The sequence below is a fragment of the Charadrius vociferus genome, unplaced genomic scaffold (assembly GCF_000708025.1).
Source record: "Charadrius vociferus isolate BGI_N301 unplaced genomic scaffold, ASM70802v2 scaffold51, whole genome shotgun sequence".
NCBI lineage: Eukaryota > Metazoa > Chordata > Aves > Charadriiformes > Charadriidae > Charadrius > Charadrius vociferus.
Window position 1 is genome coordinate 2990071 of NW_009646939.1, and position 18169 is coordinate 3008239.

The window sequence follows — 18169 nt, forward strand, 5'->3', positions numbered from 1 at the left end:
GATAATGTACATGTCTTGTAGTTGAGAAGCTATTTTTAGCAGTCTGGTTAGACTCTGAGAGTCACTGAGGGACAGAGTCCTGGTGGAGAGCTGTAAAAGGGAGCAGCCAATGGTTTCGAATGGGAAAGGGGGGAGAAAAAGTACCTTTCATTCCCAACTGTTTTTTCTATTTTTGACTATGTTATTTCCCGGTAATTTGCAAAGAAAAAGCAGGCTTTTCAGGTTTGTTAGGGATAATCTCTGTGTTACTGAGGGAAAATAGGTAGACTTGCATGGGGGGAAACTTCCTTTTTCACTGTGATGTTCAAAGGCTGCCTGGATCTCAACAAACTGACACCTTTTAACTGGAGTGAAGCTGAAAAGCGACGCTCTCGCTATGCGTTGGTAGAAAGGGTCTGACCCGAGACTGTCTGGATGAAGTGGGAGTTACATTAATTTGTACACTGCTTTTGCTTACATGCAAGACTTTTTTTCTGTTTGCGCAGTAACCAGGGAAGGGTGATGCAGACAACAATGCCACTGAAAAAGGAAATTGTTATAAATTGTGGAACCTTTAACTGGACCGTGATGCTCAGCTACAGGCAACCTTTTAATATTTAAAAATTGATATTAAAAGAACTCTTATGAGCTTCGCTTTGATCTATTTTAATCACAGAACGATTGTACAAAAAAACAGCTGAGGTAGAAAAATAGCACAAAGCACAAGGGCCACCATTTTACATGATTATGTGCTACATTATGAACTTGGGGCAGGAAAGCTGCTGTTTTTTCTTCATGGCAAAATAGCTAGTGAAACTCCCCTAAATATATTGCAGTGCTTTCCCCCTCCTTCCTTCTAACTTTTTTTTTAATTTATTTTTAATTTGTGTTTTGTTTTAGTGCTAAATTCAAAGGTCATCCCCAGCGTTTCAGTCTCCATGTGCATGGCAGAATGAATGTGCTTTTCCTCACTTTCATGTTTATCTTTGTAAGAACAATTTGCAGATAGAGAATTTAAAATGGAATTCAAAGCTGTTTGAGACTCCTCTAAATGACATACCTGGGAACACTGCCACACAGCAGAAACATTTCAGTGATGTGTATTTCATTGCTGTGGGGACACCACAGATAAAGTAAGGTAGGCTGTGTCAGTTGCTGCAATGTTTCATAAAATAACATTCTATGCAATCTAAGGTTTGTAGGCACGCAGAAGTGAAACATCAGCCATCTCTCTTCATACTGTTTTTTGTTAGGTTTTATATGTTCCACCATACTAGCTCTTCATACTGGGGTACTGTCATCTACCTCACATGGAAAAAACTTTTTTTTTTTTCTTTCTCTCAGTCGAAAATCACTGTCAAAATGTTTGTCTGTCTGTCCTCTGGCCAGTCAGAATGGGTTCACGCTGAATGTCATCTTTCTTCATTTTGACTTGTGGGCATTGGTCCTGCAGAGACGCTTGTATGGGGCTGACTTTTGTGCTACATGTGCAGTCTTGTGGATTTTTTGGGGCTTAATCTGGTGGTGCAACTTTGGCTATGTAGGATGTTTGTAGGAAAATTCTGCATATAGCTCTTCAACTTTGTTGGGTCAGGTATTTTCTGCCCATGGTCATGTAGAATATGTGATGTGCTCTGGGTAATTTGTAAACTTGCTAAGCTGAAGTTCAGTTTCATTTTTACAGCTGTTTATAATTCGTCTGAGGAACACAGACCATAATGGTTAAACCCTGGTGGCTATGGTGACACCCCTTGTCATGCAGCAAGGGGAGCTGACAATGAATGCCAACTGTACTACTGAAGCTAACTGTTAAATGTTTGGTTTTAAAGACTTGATGGCGTACTTAGGTCACTGAGCCTGGTGGCTGCACTGAGGGATGTAGGAATGATGTGGCCAGCGTCCTCTCTAGTTGCTTTTTTGTACTGTGAATGATCTATCCAGGTATAATGTCTGCAGGTATGTTTGGAGCAATAGAGCGCGCTCGAATTCTCTTCCTGCCTTCATCTGTAGGAAATATACTCTACCACTGTGCACTAATGTGCATATACATTATTTTAACAAGAATTGTGTTTAAAAAAAGAAAAGAACCCCAAGAACTGAACAGATTCATACATCTTCAGTGACGCAGTTGCGATGCATGACTGCAAAAAACCCAAGTTTTTTATTAGCTAAGAACAAACTTGTGCAAGGGGAAAGAGGAAAAAATCTGTCTAAATGCAGAAACCTGCAGCTAAACAGCTTGCCAGTAAATCATATATGCACTCTAGTCGCAAGAAAATATTCTTCTCGGTGCTAGGTGTTTCGGTTTTGTATGGTTTCTTAATTGCACTGTAAATTGGTATCTCTATGTAAAGGCCTTTGAAAAGCTAATGAATGGCTCTGTTCTTTGTTCAGTGCCTTCAGGGCTGAACACAATCTAAAGTTTGAGGAAGAGTAGAAACCTATCAAATGGTACTGTTAAGCAAAATTTCGAAGAAGAAAAATTGCAAAAATCCCCCCAAATGTAGTGCTAGTTGTTAAGTGATCTGCTGTCTGTTGCTGGACTTCTTTTACGTTGCTTTCTTCCTACCTCACTGTCGATTCATTCTGGATTATCTGAAATCAGTCAGAGTTGTAAAACACCATTGTGTTCCCTATCGATGTGGCTGTATGAGCACCAATTTGGCAGCAGGATTCTGCGGGAGACCATATAGATGCGCGCTGTGTTGTTTCCATGCAGTTTGATGGTATCTTCTGGGAAATCCTGGTATCTCCAGGCTCTTATCTGGCCCTTCTTGGCACACTGTGCAACTGATCTTAGCCTAGAAAGTCGTGGATCCAAATCAAGTTGCTGACCTTTTCCTCCTGCTTATTAATAAACCTTCGTGTTTCTGCTGCAGTCAGTGTAGGTAGAGTGAGACTGAGGAAGAGGGCATTTCGGCACAGGCTCATCCTGCTAAGAAACTGGCAGCGTGCCTTGCTCAAATTCCAGAGAGATCTTTTGGGCTGTGGGCAGGGGCTGTGGAGGCAGCTGGTGCGGATTTTGATGACTGTGGAGACTGGACTGAACAGCAGCTTTGGAGCAAGGGCATGAGTGGTGGAACTGCAGACCTACAACAAAAAGCTGTGATCTCTTAAAAGAGAGCTCTGGGAAGGTTCTGGTGCAGCTTATCACTCACAACCAAGACATTCACCCCAGAGGGGCTGTGCTAGACTTACTGCTGCTTAAAAGCTGGCTGCCTTTTTTAACTGTAGGATGGTTGCTTATTTTGGCCTTGACATGTCAGTTGCTGGTGATGGAAGTTTACAAGGGAATTAATTGCTAGGCCTGAGTCATGGGAAACTTACTGTGCTTCCTGTTGCAGCCATGGAGATTCCAGCCTAATTATGAGCATCAGTAGGGTATTTTGGTGATGAATTTTTATTTAATAATATAAATGAGGTATGTGCACGCTGTTTTTTCTTCCTCTTCTGTTTCCATGGTGAGGGACAGGTGTGTGAAAACTGAGCTTTGCTGCTGTGGGCTATCGGATCTTATAGAGACATAAGAGTGCATGGAGAAGAATGCAATATTATAAAGTAACCATTTCAAAAGTGACAGCAGGATATCTTACCGAGGAGAACAGAAAATGCTTCTTAGGAGAAACTGGGGGTCGTGTCTTTGTTGAACCCTGCAGTTGGTACTGATGAATAAACAGTATGTTTCCTGAAAACTAAGTCTGGATCCAGCACAGCAAGGGAAATAAGGGTGGCCTAGTCTACCCAGGTCTCTACTCTGCAGTAGGAATAACTACCGTGTTTAATTTCCTGCATCCTGCTAGGGAAAATATTGCAATTTTCTCTTTAGGATATGGTCTTGTCTTTTGCTTGAACGGCTGCATGAACTGTTTGGATCGCTATGGTCTTCTGACCAAAAGGATGACCAAGAATTTGTTAAACAAAGCCAAAACTGTTATTTGTATGGGGCAAGTGATGGCCTGAAGATCTCTGCTGCCATTGGGCATGCTTTTTAATGTTGTTTCAGCATTTCTTCCTGGAAATTCTGCTGGACCCCAAGCTCTCAGGCAGGTATGCTATGTCACCTTGCTTGTGCTTAAAGCGTGACTAAATTTAAATCAAATGCTTTTCTACATGAACCGTAGAAGGACTTAAATAGGTTGACTTCATCTCAGGGAAGTCAATGCCTGTGTAGAATATAGAAGTATTTTTCTAAAAATTCTTTCTTTTGATGATATGATGTGCAGCCCTTTCCAGGCAAGTTAATTTTTCCCTGTCTGCTGCATTGAGTTACAAGGAAGTGCTTCCCAGGCCATCTTTAATAGCAACAAGAGTTTCATATTCTCTCCTGACAGTAAAAGAGGTGTGCTAAAGCTTTAATGTCTGATGTTAGAACATACTGGACAGAGAACCTAAAATTAGTAAAGGCTAAATAATGAAATTTAGGGTGTGCAGTCTCAGCATTTTTTAATGTTATTGGCCTCAGCTGTCAAATCTTGGGTTCTTTTTACCTTTTCTAGCTCAAGAGTTTGTATGTCAGATGAGCAATCTACACGGGGAATTTCAGAGTAGGTAAAGAGGTCTGTTCCTTTCAGGAAATCCTGTGTTTATATTCAGGATTGTACTTGCAGGCCTTGCTTTCCATTTTGCTTGTTGATCTAGAAATCCAAATCTTCCACAGCTCCCTTGACAGAAGCTTCATCTTTGTGCACCAGCAAAAAGTGTGGAAGTCTTTAGCATAGTTAATTACTTCGGCTTTAGTGATACTTTCCTATGGTGTCAAAGTTGATCGTCTTTGTCTAGTGTAACTGTGGCAACTGGAAGTCCAGAAGATGTTCCACTCTTAAATCTGAGTAAATACTATCGTTATTTTAAGGAAACTGAGTATTTAGAGTGATAACTTTGCTTGTGATAGAGTATGTGCAGAGTCAAGGAAAATGAATCCTAATAGTGGTTCTGAGGCTGGTAAGACCTTTGCTCTGCCAAATTTAGATAATGAAAAATCAGTTTGAAGGAAGAAATTTCTATTGAGAGATCCTTTCTTCTAGACTGGGGGTGGGGAACGTTAGTGTTGTTGTTGTTTTTTTCAGTTTAACGAAGAAGTGCTTCAAACTCTGTGTTTTCCAACCTTGTAGACCTACGTGTTGTTCTGTGTACTTTCACCTTTACCGTGTGTGTCTAATATTTTACTGAATTTGTCTATCCAGTTCCTCTTATTTCCTGAGCAAGGGTTGCTTTTGATACTGTAGTGAAAAATTTCACTTTCAGAGAAAGTTTTCAGAGAAATTTCAGTCTACCATTTAAGTAGACTGAAAGAGTACACACAGGAAAAAAATCCTTGACATACAGGAATAAGGTTTGTTGAAGAACTATTTCCCCTCCCTGAAAGCTGGCTTGGTTGCTTGCCTGAGGGTGGTATACTTAGAATGCTTTCTGACTGGGTGCTAAGATATGAATAAGTCATAAGGTATGCTGATAAGTGTGAAACTGAATTGACTGTTTGGTAAGCAGGTCAGTTTGCCTAGTCCACTTACAGTAGTTTTAGGTCTCCATCAACAGAGATTTATAATAGAGCAGGATCTGGCAGGGGGAAGTTTGGTCAAGTGCTTTCTTACTGCCTATGCCATGACCCTGGTGAGTAAGTGAAGTTCAGTGTCCAATACTATCTGTTGTGCATTTTGGACAATATGTACACGCATGCAGGAATTTATTCGAGGACAACTTCAAGAAGCACCATGTTTAAGCATTGTTGCAATTATTTTTCCAAAATCAATTTCCAAATTAATTGGAGCCATTTGGCCCATATGTATTGAGTGACTTCAGATTTTTATTTTTGTGGCCCTTTGGGGAAAGCCACAATGTTGGATTTCAACTTCATTGCGTAATTAAGTAAGATAGTTTAGTCTGCAAATGAAGCAAAAACATAGCATGTATTACATTTAATTTGCATTTTTACCCCTTAGCTTGTGCTCTCAAGTAGTTCTCCTTGTAAGGAGACTTTTTGTTTTGTTTCATTTCTTGTTTAAAGATGGTATCACAGTGGTGCTCTTGCCATGTTCATGTTAATGCCCCTGGAATTTTCTAAAAACTCTGTTCCAAAATCTTTGCTAGTGCGACTTTGACTTTAATGGCACTAAGCCATGGATATTTGGCTCAGTTTCCTAGAATTCCACAGCCTGTTGTTAAGATAAACATTTCTAGGTTCCCAAGAACACAGATGCATGTATATGGTAATATACTGGGCATACAGAGTAACCTTTAAACAGCAAATTCTTACTTCCCTATTTCATTATTTGTGTATACACACAAACTTCATAAGCGGCAAAATGGCTTGCCAGAATAATTGTGCCAGTTTTTAAACTACAGTGTAGCATTTTGAGAAGGGCTGTGAGATTTCTCTATTTTGTTGTAGCCGTTAACTTCTATGGAAGCTGAAGGGAAGCAGTCCTGCATTGGAATGGTATGTGTTGAGATGCACCCTCGTTAGTCAGCAGCTCGTGTCTCAGTTGCTGGGAAGTCCATGTGACCAAGGCTTTGGTATAAGGCCCAGAATTGCTGGTTGTTTAGGAATTCGTAGTCTTGTTACGTCGCTCAACACTGGTACCTAAAGTGACTTGTAAGGCCTGGGTATCCATGAGTGGTGGAGGTCTGGCTTTCTTTTTGTTGAAAAGGGCTGTGATCTGTATTCTCCCCAGCCCAAAGCTTTAGAGAGGGGCTATAATTACCGACCTTGTGACAGAGCTGTGTTCTGTTCACTCATGTCCTCTCAAACATGCGTATGATTGAAAGCATTTTTCCCATACATAACTACTTAAAGGCAACAAAAGAAAGTGCATATGAGGCCCAGAGATGTTAACAGCCAGTTAAGAAATTGTAGGATAGGTTCTGAGGGACTCTGTGCATGTTTAGAGTTGTAAGACAACCTTGAAGAGTTAGGGAAGTTCTCACTGGGTCGTGCCAGTTGCTGGAGCACGTGGGGCGGCTTGCTGCCAGGGAGTGAGGGCCAATGATGCTGGTGAGCCAAAGCAGATCTTAGTATCTTACTTGCAGCAGGAATTGGTGATCTGACTGTCCTTGGAGGTAAACTTCCTAATAGTCATCTTTAAAATTGCTTCTAGCAGCAATAGGAAACTTCAAGTTCTTACTTTCTGGCAAAAATTGGATGTTCTTACTCAACAGATTTGGTTTTGATTTGTTTTTTTTTTTTTTTTTTCCTTTATCATCTTTTTATATGTTTATTAAACTTAGTCCAAAGCAATAAACTCAGTCTGAAAGGAATTGGATCAGGACACAGCTAGTATGGAGTGTGTGGGTTTTTTGGGGGCAGTTTGCAAGGAATTTTGTTCCTTTTTTTCATCACCTGGTCTTCTCACCCCTCCTCTCACTGTTGCTGTGCAATAAGAAATAATAAAAAAAAAAAAAGCAGCAGTCAGTTTTGTTTTGTATAAATCCTTTCAAAAGGACAGCTATTAAAATTTGAAATAATGACACTTCTCTAGTCCCCTAAACCAGCATTTTTAAAAATTAAAATTATGCCAACTCTATGTAGACTCTTAAAAGACATTGTGGAGGTTGAGACATTAAAAAAAGTCCTTCTGTAACAGGAAAAAAACAATAGTGATGCAAAATGAGATTAAAATCCCACCCCCCGGGTTTTAAAACATGATAAATATCTGGTTGGAGTCAGTCGATTCTTTGTTTAGGGTTACTTGACTAAAATTCTTGGCCCTAATTTATTGGCAGTTAGGTTAATTGTATCTTTGTTTAAACAGTAGTAATGTGGGGGGGGAACCACCATTTTAGCATGGTCTTTCAGCTGTTTTCACTGCTTTCCTTTGCTCTTTAGTGTTGTCCTAAGGAAGAAGGTATGGCTTGGCTGGCTGATCAGGGTTTTGGCTTGGAATGGTAACGTATTTTAATTTGGTTATATTTGCCTACTGCGTGCTCTCTTAGGCCCAAGCGCTGTTCAATAGGGTTGTTGTTTTTTTTTGGTTTTGTTTTCTACTTTACCAGTAGCTAGTTCATGTGTGTCTGTAGCATTTGTGCCTCTCGTCTCTGTTCTGCTTCTGGTCAAGTGGTCTCGCTGGTTCTTCCTGTGGCTTGGAAATGAGCTCAGGGCTCATGAGCAGACCACTGGCGTTACCTCCTCTGCTGCATTTTAGAGAAATGGTGGTCATCCCACAGCTTTTCCCAACTACCGGAAAAGCAGTACCAAATACTTATCTTTTGAAAGTCTTTGAGGCTTATGGAGAAGTAAAGAAATGCGGAGTTTCATGCTCTTTTGATGTACAAGCAACACTTAAGGTTTCTGTTATCCCTGTTCCCATCCATACTATTTGAGGACCTGGTTTGCTGCTAGTGTAATAGTTTCCCCCATACCTGAACTGTTTGACAAATCTTTGATACTTGCCTGTTTTTTACTGGTATGAGGAGATAAGCTAGTAGGCAGCCTATATGTTAATAATGTACTGAAGCTGACGTTGATATAGTTTAGCTTCTGTATTAGCTGTGTACGAGGCAGGAGTTCATACATGCTAAATACAGCAGCAACCTAATCCCAGATGATTTGGTGGGGTTCTTTATGTGGTTTGGTTTTGTTTTGGTTTTGGTTAAGTCATTAAAACCTTTCCTTCTCTTCAGCAAGCATTGAACCATGACACTTGGACCCATGTTGTATTGCTCTACCTCAGTGAGCACCTTGCAGGTGCATGGGTGTGAAGAGAAAGTACATTTTTGAGGTGATGATAGTTTGCATTGCTCTGCCTCTGAGCTTTGTTTTGTTACCTTACCGCACGTCCGGTTCTCATATGCTCTGTACTAGTGGTGGTGGTTGAAGAGCTTTCCCTTCCCAAGACAGGTACGCAGCATGTCTAGCGAAGTTCTCCCAGCCAGTAGCGTGATGCATTGCACGAAAGGGAATGCACTAATTTTTAAAGTAGTCCTGGTTTTATTTGTTCATGGGGTGAGGGGGCTGTGCAAATTTGGTGGTTTACATTAAATAAAAGGAGAAGGAGCTGTAAAAAGCTCTCAGTGTAATGTGAGCCTTACACAAGGAAGGACTATTTATAGAACCTTGCAATATTTGCCTGAAGGAATTTCAGAGCGGAGAGGGGCAGCGTTACATAAAGGCGGGTGAGAGCATGCTTGTACACTCACAGCTGTGAAGGTCAAAGCTGGGGCTTGTCCTTACAGTATGCTTCCACTATCCCTTGGCCTGAGGGGAGAAGAGGCTGATGGGCTCCTTTTGAAGGCCAAATCCTAGTGGTGAGAAACTTTGGTTTGTGGAGAACAGTGGGGTGGTTTTCTTTCTTTTCTTTTTATTTTTTTCTCTTTTCTTTATTGGGCTTTCTATTTGTGATGTTTTGATTTGCATTACGTTCTGAGAAAACATGACTCTTGTCTTGATTGATGACTTAAGGGTCAAACAAGGTCACAGCAGCAGCTTTGGGGACCTTGAGAGTAAAGTTTTGTGCTTCACATGTTCATATGTTTAAGCATCTTTTTGGTTATTGCTGCTGCTGTTCTGGCTTTTGTTCTCTAGTAGTGACTTTTTTAGTCTAAATGACATCGCCATGCCACTGGCACTTAGCCAGGTATTGTTCTGGTTTTGGATGCCTTCATCTGCTTAATACTTGTTGGTTATGAGGCTTTATAAAATGTGATTCTAGAAACCCTTTAAATCATTAGGTTGAAAACATTCTTTAATGGTTTCATAGGTAGAAGAACCCCTCTTCTGGGAGGCATATTGAGAAGGTCCTTCATAGCACGTGACGTACCCACTGGCTGTTGTTACTTCTCTGAAAAGATTCCATTTGACTAGGCCAAAGAGTTTGTAACTCCACTATGAAGGGGAAAAAAAAAAGGCAAAAAAACCCCACCCCCAAACATGGAATATAGTTTAATATAAGGCTTGAGTAAAAGGGTCTGTGCGGTGTTGCGGTAGCAGATAGCTTTGGTGTGACTGCCTGGGACACAAAAGCACTGTTAAGAAAGCGAGGCAGTGTTTCCTCCAGAGTAATCTAGGAGAGATGTTTGATTAAAAGGTTCTTAAATGGCTTGAAGACTTTGGCTAAGGATGTAGTCTAGAGTTGTCCAAGATGCTTGTCCCTTTAATTGGGTGTAAAAATAATAGATCTCATCTAACATGAGAAATGCAGTACTTGTTTTTATGTAAAGTGTTTGAAGGTAAATGAACAGCTTGTCACATTCTGTCATTCATCTATGACACTTTGGCTGTTTATGTCCCTCTAGCTAGAGGTTTAACTAAGCAGTCAGCATTCTGCATATTTAAAAGCTAGCTCCCAAGTGGAAAATAAAACCCCATGGTTTGTAAGAGGGTATATAATACAGGACAAGATCAAAACAACTCAGTAAATTATTTGGAATCAAATTCAGTCTTTATACTGAAGTCTTTATACAGTTTAGTGATTATATGTATTTGTGTGTGTGTGTAAAAGCCAGACCTATTGCAAATGGCTGTTTATTTATGGTCTGATAAAGTGTGTTTAAATGGATGTAGGCATTTTTACTAGCTTTTGATCCCACTCACTCAGTTGAAGAAATTGTTTTTAAATTTTAAAAAATGCAAACTTTTGTAGATGAAAGATGTGAATTAGTAAAGAAATAAGGAAGTCGAATGCTTGAAGCAAGTCTTACTAAGTTGCTTTGGTCAATTTGGTGATTATTTTCCAAAACACAGACTGAAGGCTGTATTCTGAATTGCAGAGGGTAGACCAGTGTGTTAATCTGTTTCACAGATTAGACAGACATATAAATTGGTTTTGATTTGCTACAGTGTCTACACAGGGCATTTTGCATCTGGAGAAAGTTTTTTTCGTGTCAATTATCAAAACTTGAGGGCTCCTTTTTAAAGAGCTTAGTAAAACTTACCAGACTTAGTAAAACAGAGGTGTTTAGTGGATTTACAAAGTGATGTACAAAATGGGGAAGAACATTTTTTGTGGGACTCTTGCAAGTACATTAAAGGGAGGAATTTGCACATCCTGAAACCCTCTGAAGTATTTAACCGTCAGTTAGTAAATGAGATTTAGTAAATTAGTAAATAAGAATACAGGATCAGGGCTCTGTAGCTCCAGGCAGATATTAAGAGTGAAAAGCTCTCTTTGTCCCTTGGTACCCTGAGGTTCTGTGTAAATTAGCAAATACTTTGGTCAGTAGGGATGGATGCGTAGATCAAAGTTGTTGGCAGTGAAGCTTCTTAAATCTTCATTACTGATTTGGGTGGGTTACTTTAAATTAGATTTAGCTTGGTACCTTAGGCTGAATGTCCCACTTACCTGTGCAGTGTGAAGCTTTCTGAAGCAGAAAAATGTCATAGGTACACGCCAGATGACCTTGCGGTGATGTAGCCCACAGGGTTATTTGAAGTCTTAGGTCCCTGTTTGGCAGCAGGTTGCATTTGAAGTGCATCTTGGAGCAGAGTTTTCAGGTTCTCTTACTCAAAAGGGAATTGATTGTTCATTTGCACCAAAGTTATTCTGAAAAACCAGCTAGCTCACAGTAAATGGTTTTGCTTCAGAACTGTGCTGCTGCTTTATACCAAATAGTTAAATTAAGTATGAGAGTATGCATAGCAAAAGGATGACCTGGAAGAAAGGGGAAGATTTTAGTCAGAAACACTAGAAAGATATTTTCCCACTCTTTTAAGGAAGTATTTCTTTAAATTCACAGATGCTTTCAGTGGTCAAGAGCTGTTTTTGACTAATGAATAAAAGTATTATTAGAAGCACAAAATCTGAGCTAGATAAATACTAAAAATTGTTCAAGGCTTAGTAATCATAGAGTGTAGCCTGTGGCTCTTGGGTGGCAGATTATTTGTAGGAGTTCCAGACGTTGTGTGACTACAGTAAATTGCTGTTGCTGCAATCCAAGATGGTGATGGGAGTAAAGTTACCAGGTTACAAATGTATTTGTTGGCATTGCTGGGGTCTGGGTAGGCACATGGCTGAATAACTGCATGTCTCTTACTGCTTTTGAGGGAGGAAGAAGGATTACTTTAACTCATTTGTGTCTTTAGATGCAAAGTTAAGTTGTGTTTAATCCTGAATACAGAAGAACTTTCATCTCAAATGTCTGTGAAACAGTCAGTGGTTTATTTTATTTGCATTTGTATGAAATATGTGGTGTATGAAACTCAACCCCCACCCCTCAAAACACACCACAAAGAATGAATTTATTTTTCTAATGCCCAGAACCCAGAAATGGCTGACTGATGTGGAGATATTTTTTCTTTATCTCAAAACCTTCAAATCTTGGCTGTTGTCTGATGTAAATGTGTCTGTTAGCTTCCAACTGCTTTGCCTAGGTACTCAGAGCTGGGTAACTTTTTTTTTTTTAAAGTGGAATGCAGTGCTGGCTAACCACAACTCAGTTTTAATTTGGCTTTTGTAATCTGGGCTGCCACAGGTACACTGTAATTAGTACCCAATGTACTTCTTGATCCAAACTATTGTGTAGGTGTACTATTAGATGACAATGGTGTTTGGTGTAAAGAGAATTTAAGCTCTTCATATAGTTCTCATGCAAACACTGTATTTTAAGCATTTATTTGGTTAGACCAAAATCTGGGTATTGTACAGAGGAGGAGTGCAGGAGCAAGTCTTTTTGTTTGTGTCATTGATCTTACACGGTTTTTGAATGAGTGCCTTTAACAAACAGCTTGCAAGTAAGGGTTGTTTTTTTTCGGAATAAAATGACCTGGTTGAAAATATTCAGATGATAAGGGAATTGTGCTCTTTCTGTAAACAGTTTTACACTGAAAAATTAAGTTCAAACATTCCAAATTAAACAGACCTGGGTCTAAAGAAATATTTATTGTCCTCAAACTGTCATTGTATTTAGACTGGTAAAAATGGTGCAATACAGCCACTGAGGCAAAAGCCGAATTACGTCATGTTAGGTAGAAGAGTTATTTAAATGCTATGTGCAGGCTGTTCTTGACATACACAGTAGAAAGAATGAAATGCATTGAATTTTCATCAAGAAAAGTCATAATCTGACTTAGAAATTTTGTAGTTGTTTGGATTTCAGAAGGAGTAAATACAAAACATTGCAATAACAATTTGTATCATCTTCTCCTTATAGGTAGTGTATATACAGGTGAGATTGACTAAATAATAATATTAATGTTTTGTATTTCATGGGTGTAGTAGCTATAATGTCTGTTTCTCTTCATGGCTGTTTTGGCAATCTGGTAAATACTGCTCACTTCTAGTTTGTTTATCTTTCCTGCAACAGAAAGATTTAGATGAAAGTTAAAAAGAAAAGTGTACGCCCCTGGATTAGGTGGTAATATTTGCCTTCCAAGAGGGGCCATGCAAACAGTGCCTTTATGGGTTTGATAGATAGAGTCTGAATGACATTTTTCCACTGTGTTGAAGTCAAGGATATTAAATAAGCCTGAAAGGGAGCAGGCATGCACATGTATGTCTGCTTTGTTCCTTTCGTGATACAAGGTTTAAAGATCAAGGCAAATTTGCTTCCTTAATCCAGAATTTGACTTTCTTGTGTACATCTCACGTGGGTTTCTGCACCAGAGCAGGCAAACTGACTTGTGTGCTTTTTGGGGGGAGTGTTTTTGTTGCTTGTTTGCTTTTTCAAGCTCTGTTTGTTTCCATAAGTGCCAACAGTAAAACAGCTTGTGTGAAAGAAGAGCAGGGATGACTGTTTGTTTCTGAATGTATGTCTCTCTCTGCTTGTTCTTAACAGTGACAGGGCAGAAGCTGTTGGAGTGCAGCTTATGAGGGAACCGGTTCCATGGTGTCTCACTGTGGTGAATGTTGAGCTGGGTGAAGGGGGAGAGGTGAAACTCATTCAACAAAAACTTATAAAGCAACTTGCAGCGCTGTGGCCAAACATATTCTTGATGAGGAGTGCGTGGTGGATGAGTGAAGGTGTTCAGGTATGTCAGATGTTGAATGTCAGTGTGTCCAGAAAAGTTACCGGATCTCAGATTCCCAAAACTCACTTAAAGGTTTTTTACACACAAATCACACTTTGGTTATCAGTGCTATTTTGTTTGGTAGTGTTGTTATGTTGCTGGCTTCCTGCAGTTGCTAAGGCAGGGCATGGGGAGGAGGGAAGAGGAGGGCAAGAAGAGCTGAAGAGTGCTGTTAATGCTTTCGGTTACTTACTCCCAGACATGCCCTTGTTCATAACAACAGACTTATCTAACAGTTTCCCAAAACAAATGTGATTCACAGATGTGTGGTAGCAAGTAGGACAAAATGGAGCCCTTTAATTAGTCAGTCTATGCATTTCTAGTATTTCTTGTTTATAGCTTAAGCTGTTTGTCTCCAATGCAGAGGGGAAACCAAAAATTTGCATTTTGATTACAACTTCATTTGAACAAGTAATTTCTAATATCAGTAATCTCCCCCTTGTTATTCCTAAAGAGCCACTTGAAAGGGGAGTGTTTTAAAAATAATCGGTACAAGTGACCCCATTGTTCTTTTCAGTATGTACTGTGATAGCGCAGGAATAATGGATGCTCTGCAGGGGAACCATAAGATTTTCTGTTAAAGCACTCAAGTGAAACTTTTGCTTTCTGCAGCTGCCACAGTAGATTACCATCTGTATGAGAGTATAGTATCATAAATTTATTATTTGATTTCATTTGTTCCTGTAGCTGTTATGATTACTACAAACTACGGGTTTTGAGCCTCTTGATATGAGAACAATTTACAGTTCAAGTGATACCATGCAGAAATACAAATGTATGGAATTGAGGAAGACTTAAGGAAATGTCATTTTGTGCAAGAGGAGTATTTTTTTCCCCAGAGTTAATATTGTCCATCCAATTTCTAGTTGTGGTGTTCTGATTTCAGTGTAAACAAGTCCTTGTTGAGATCCTCTGAGAGGGGGAGAGAATTTTGCTTTGTTGTTCTTATGCCTATGGTGAAAGTGAAAAAAAATAGGTTGAGAAATGATGATGCTGGTACAGCGTTACAACTTTGTTGCAAGGTTTCTCTGAAGTTTACTCCGAGAAGGTCTAGAATGCATAATCTTTATCTTGACAGTTTAGAGACAGAGGCTTGAGTCTTGCAATGAGATTCTAGAAATACTGTCCCGCTTTGGTGAAGCGATAATGTTATTTAGTAGAAATGCCAGAAAATAAGATGGCAAAATCCTGAGTATAATTTTAACAGCAAAATAAAATTATTTGGACATGTTCTCAGAGATTAAAGCGAACCTTTTTTATAGGATTCTCCAGAGAATTTTTATTTCTAGTTCTCAGCGAAATGCTGGACAGAGCGTGTTCTGTTGCCGCACTTGCATATTGAGTTGCATCCATACCTGCTTGCAGACCAGTGCTTTTGTGGCTTCTTGGTGGCTGTCTTGCTGCTTTTCCCATGTCATCTGGGTGTTCCTGTGTGGCTGGTTCCTCAGCTGCTGCTTATGCTTTGTAACTACCACATATATAAAGTCTTTTTTCCTTGCCTTTCAAGTCCTTTCTCTAGTCTGGTTTTCTGCAATCTCGTGATTGTATTTTCCTTTCCTAGCAGTAATGAGCATTTGCATCCTTTCTTACACTGCTGATAACCAAAAGCAGTACCATACCACCAATTATTGCAGTGCCTTTAACCCCTTATCCAAAAAGTTTGGTGAAGTTTTTGGATAGATGGTGTCCTTCATTCCTTCTCTGGCCAATTTAATCTTGCTGGGGCCATTGGTATATGTCTTTGAGGGATTTTGTTCCCGGCTTTCTGCTCTCCAGTGCTTCAGCCTCAGTAAGTGGACATCCCCTTAGTCCAGTGCACCTTGATTTCTGTTTCCTGTGTAGTCTGTAAAGGGAGCAAAGATGCCAGCTGGCAGTCTGGCAGTGAAGGAATGATAAGCCTAGTAGTGTTATAGTATAAGCTTCTAATAATTTCTGTATTGTTTGGCATCAGTCAATTTCAAATGATGATGTTATTAAAGTGTTAGTAAATCAACCAGTGCCCTGCAGTCTCTCTGCACAGTGTTGCTCATGCAGCAAGCTGGTTACATAGAGCTTTCCTTTGGCTGATGTGAGAAAAAGCTAGTTGGTGAATGAGCCAAGGTGGACGGACTGCACTTTCCCCAAGTTGGGTCAGGCAAAAATCTGAATGTTTAATCAGTCATTAGTTAATAACATTGTACAAGGAATAGCACTTTCCTACTTGACATGACTGTGCAAAGATGGGCAGCTGCTCTGTGAAGACTGTTTGGTTTTTTAGCATTTGCTGTATTTGTCAGGTTAGACTAATGTTTAAGGAAAAGAAAATTATCTATTCTGATTCATGCTGTTTGGAATGGCTTGAATTGAACATTTGTTTCTTTTGTGTTTTGCAGACTTCTTGAAGCCAACTCTAGCAAAGAGAAAGAGTTCTGTTTCTGCCAGCCAGACCCAGTCTCCAGTGCTGGTCCCCCTGATGGCAGTTTGTACAGCCCTGTGAAACCTGCCAAGCTGGACGCCACAGCTTTGCACGACTGCACTTTGGCCGCCACTGTGCCTCCTTCAGAGCTGTCGAATCATGCAGTCCTAGCCTGTGACACAGGCATTCATGAAGAGCACTATGTAAGTGAAGCAGTGGAGGATGATGTGCCAGACTGCAGAGAGTACAGAGATGCCTGCACCATTACTGGTAAGCAGTCAAACCTTTTATCTTAGGAAGGATATGGAAATGTATAGTTAAGCTTCTGTTCTTAAGCTGTTGGTGAGATATCTGGTTCATGGGAATGCTGCTGTTCTGCACATTTTTTTCTTGTTTAAGAAGTGATTTCACAAGCATCTGGATTTTCAATGAAAGCACTTTGTAAGGTTTAAGGCTCTTGCAAATAGGCTTGACCAAACTAGGATACTGTACTTACATGCTTGGGAAGTTGAACTATTTGAAGTTTGTTTGGAAAATAAACCAACTAAATGTCAGGAATGAGGGGAAGGAAATACTGCAGCTTAAAATTATGGAATGGTTGTCCTAGTGTTCAATATAACTTAGATTTTTATGTTGATTGCTTTATGGGAGAAAGGGATGGGAGAAACAGTATGCAACATGTTTTGACCATATATCTTTTTGCTTTTCAAAACCATTCCATTTTTGTCACATGAACTTTTATAGTTCCAGAACTAATGTGTAAAGAGCAGCTTCTTCTGCATTCTTGTATGAAAGGTTAAATGGGTTTTTATCATAAAGTTCATACAAATAAATGGAATATTTGTTTAAGTGTGGTATTTCAAGTAGAATTAGATTTTTAGTGATGTGGTCAGCTGGCCCAATTTTTATGTATTTGCATAATCACTGTAACTCAGTGTAGTCATGGATATGGCTATGAAATGACAGACAGTTTCCATTCCAAATGCATGGTTTGTTGGCTGAGCTGTGAAGCTGCTTTTAGCTTAAAGTGACCTTGCCAGTTCCAAGGTCTATTGGGAATGTTTGGGGAGTCAGCTGAGTTTTTGGGAGGGACAAATGAGAGGGCTGAGAAAAATAGAAATAAGACTGGAGCCCTTCTAATTGACTGGCAGATACCTTTATCCTTAGTTACTTCCAGCCATTTCTAGAATTGTCTGTAGGTCAGAGAATTTGTTAATGGTGACCATCAACAGATACCTCTGTAGTATGCCTTAACTTAGCTCAGCCCAACTACTGTGTAGTTACTCAGGGTTGGTATTCTGGAAAAAGAAAATAGAAAGAAGGGGAGAGATGCTCTGCATGTCCATCTCTATTCCCTTGGGAAGACAAGCAGCAGGATTAACACTAAAGTCACTTTCAGTCAGTTATGCTTTTACGTAAAATAAATGTTTTGTTAACAGAGACTAAGTCCCCATCCCTCCTCCTGTGTCTTCATGGGTTTAGAGCTTGTTTCTAAATGGGTCACTCTTTTGACTGCCCTCTAGGTATTTCCTTGGTAGGTAGACTAGATAATCTACACATTACATAGGTGTGTTCCTGGTAGCATAACTGTTTTCCAGGCCCCTTGTAAAAGGCTATTCCTTGCAAGTTGTTCTGTTGGCTGTGTCCCGTCTCCCCTCCCCTCCTCCCCTGTTAACAGGAAGAGATTAACTTTGGTTTTCTGTTTCTGACTACAAGCCCAGACAACCACCTTTCATGAATCGAGATGCCTTCTTGATTGTGGTTCCTGGAAAGGCAAGATAAACTCTATCTTTTTTTTAAATTTTTTAAAAGTAGTTTTTGTTAAATGGAGGTCAGTGGATGTCTTCCTACCTCACACT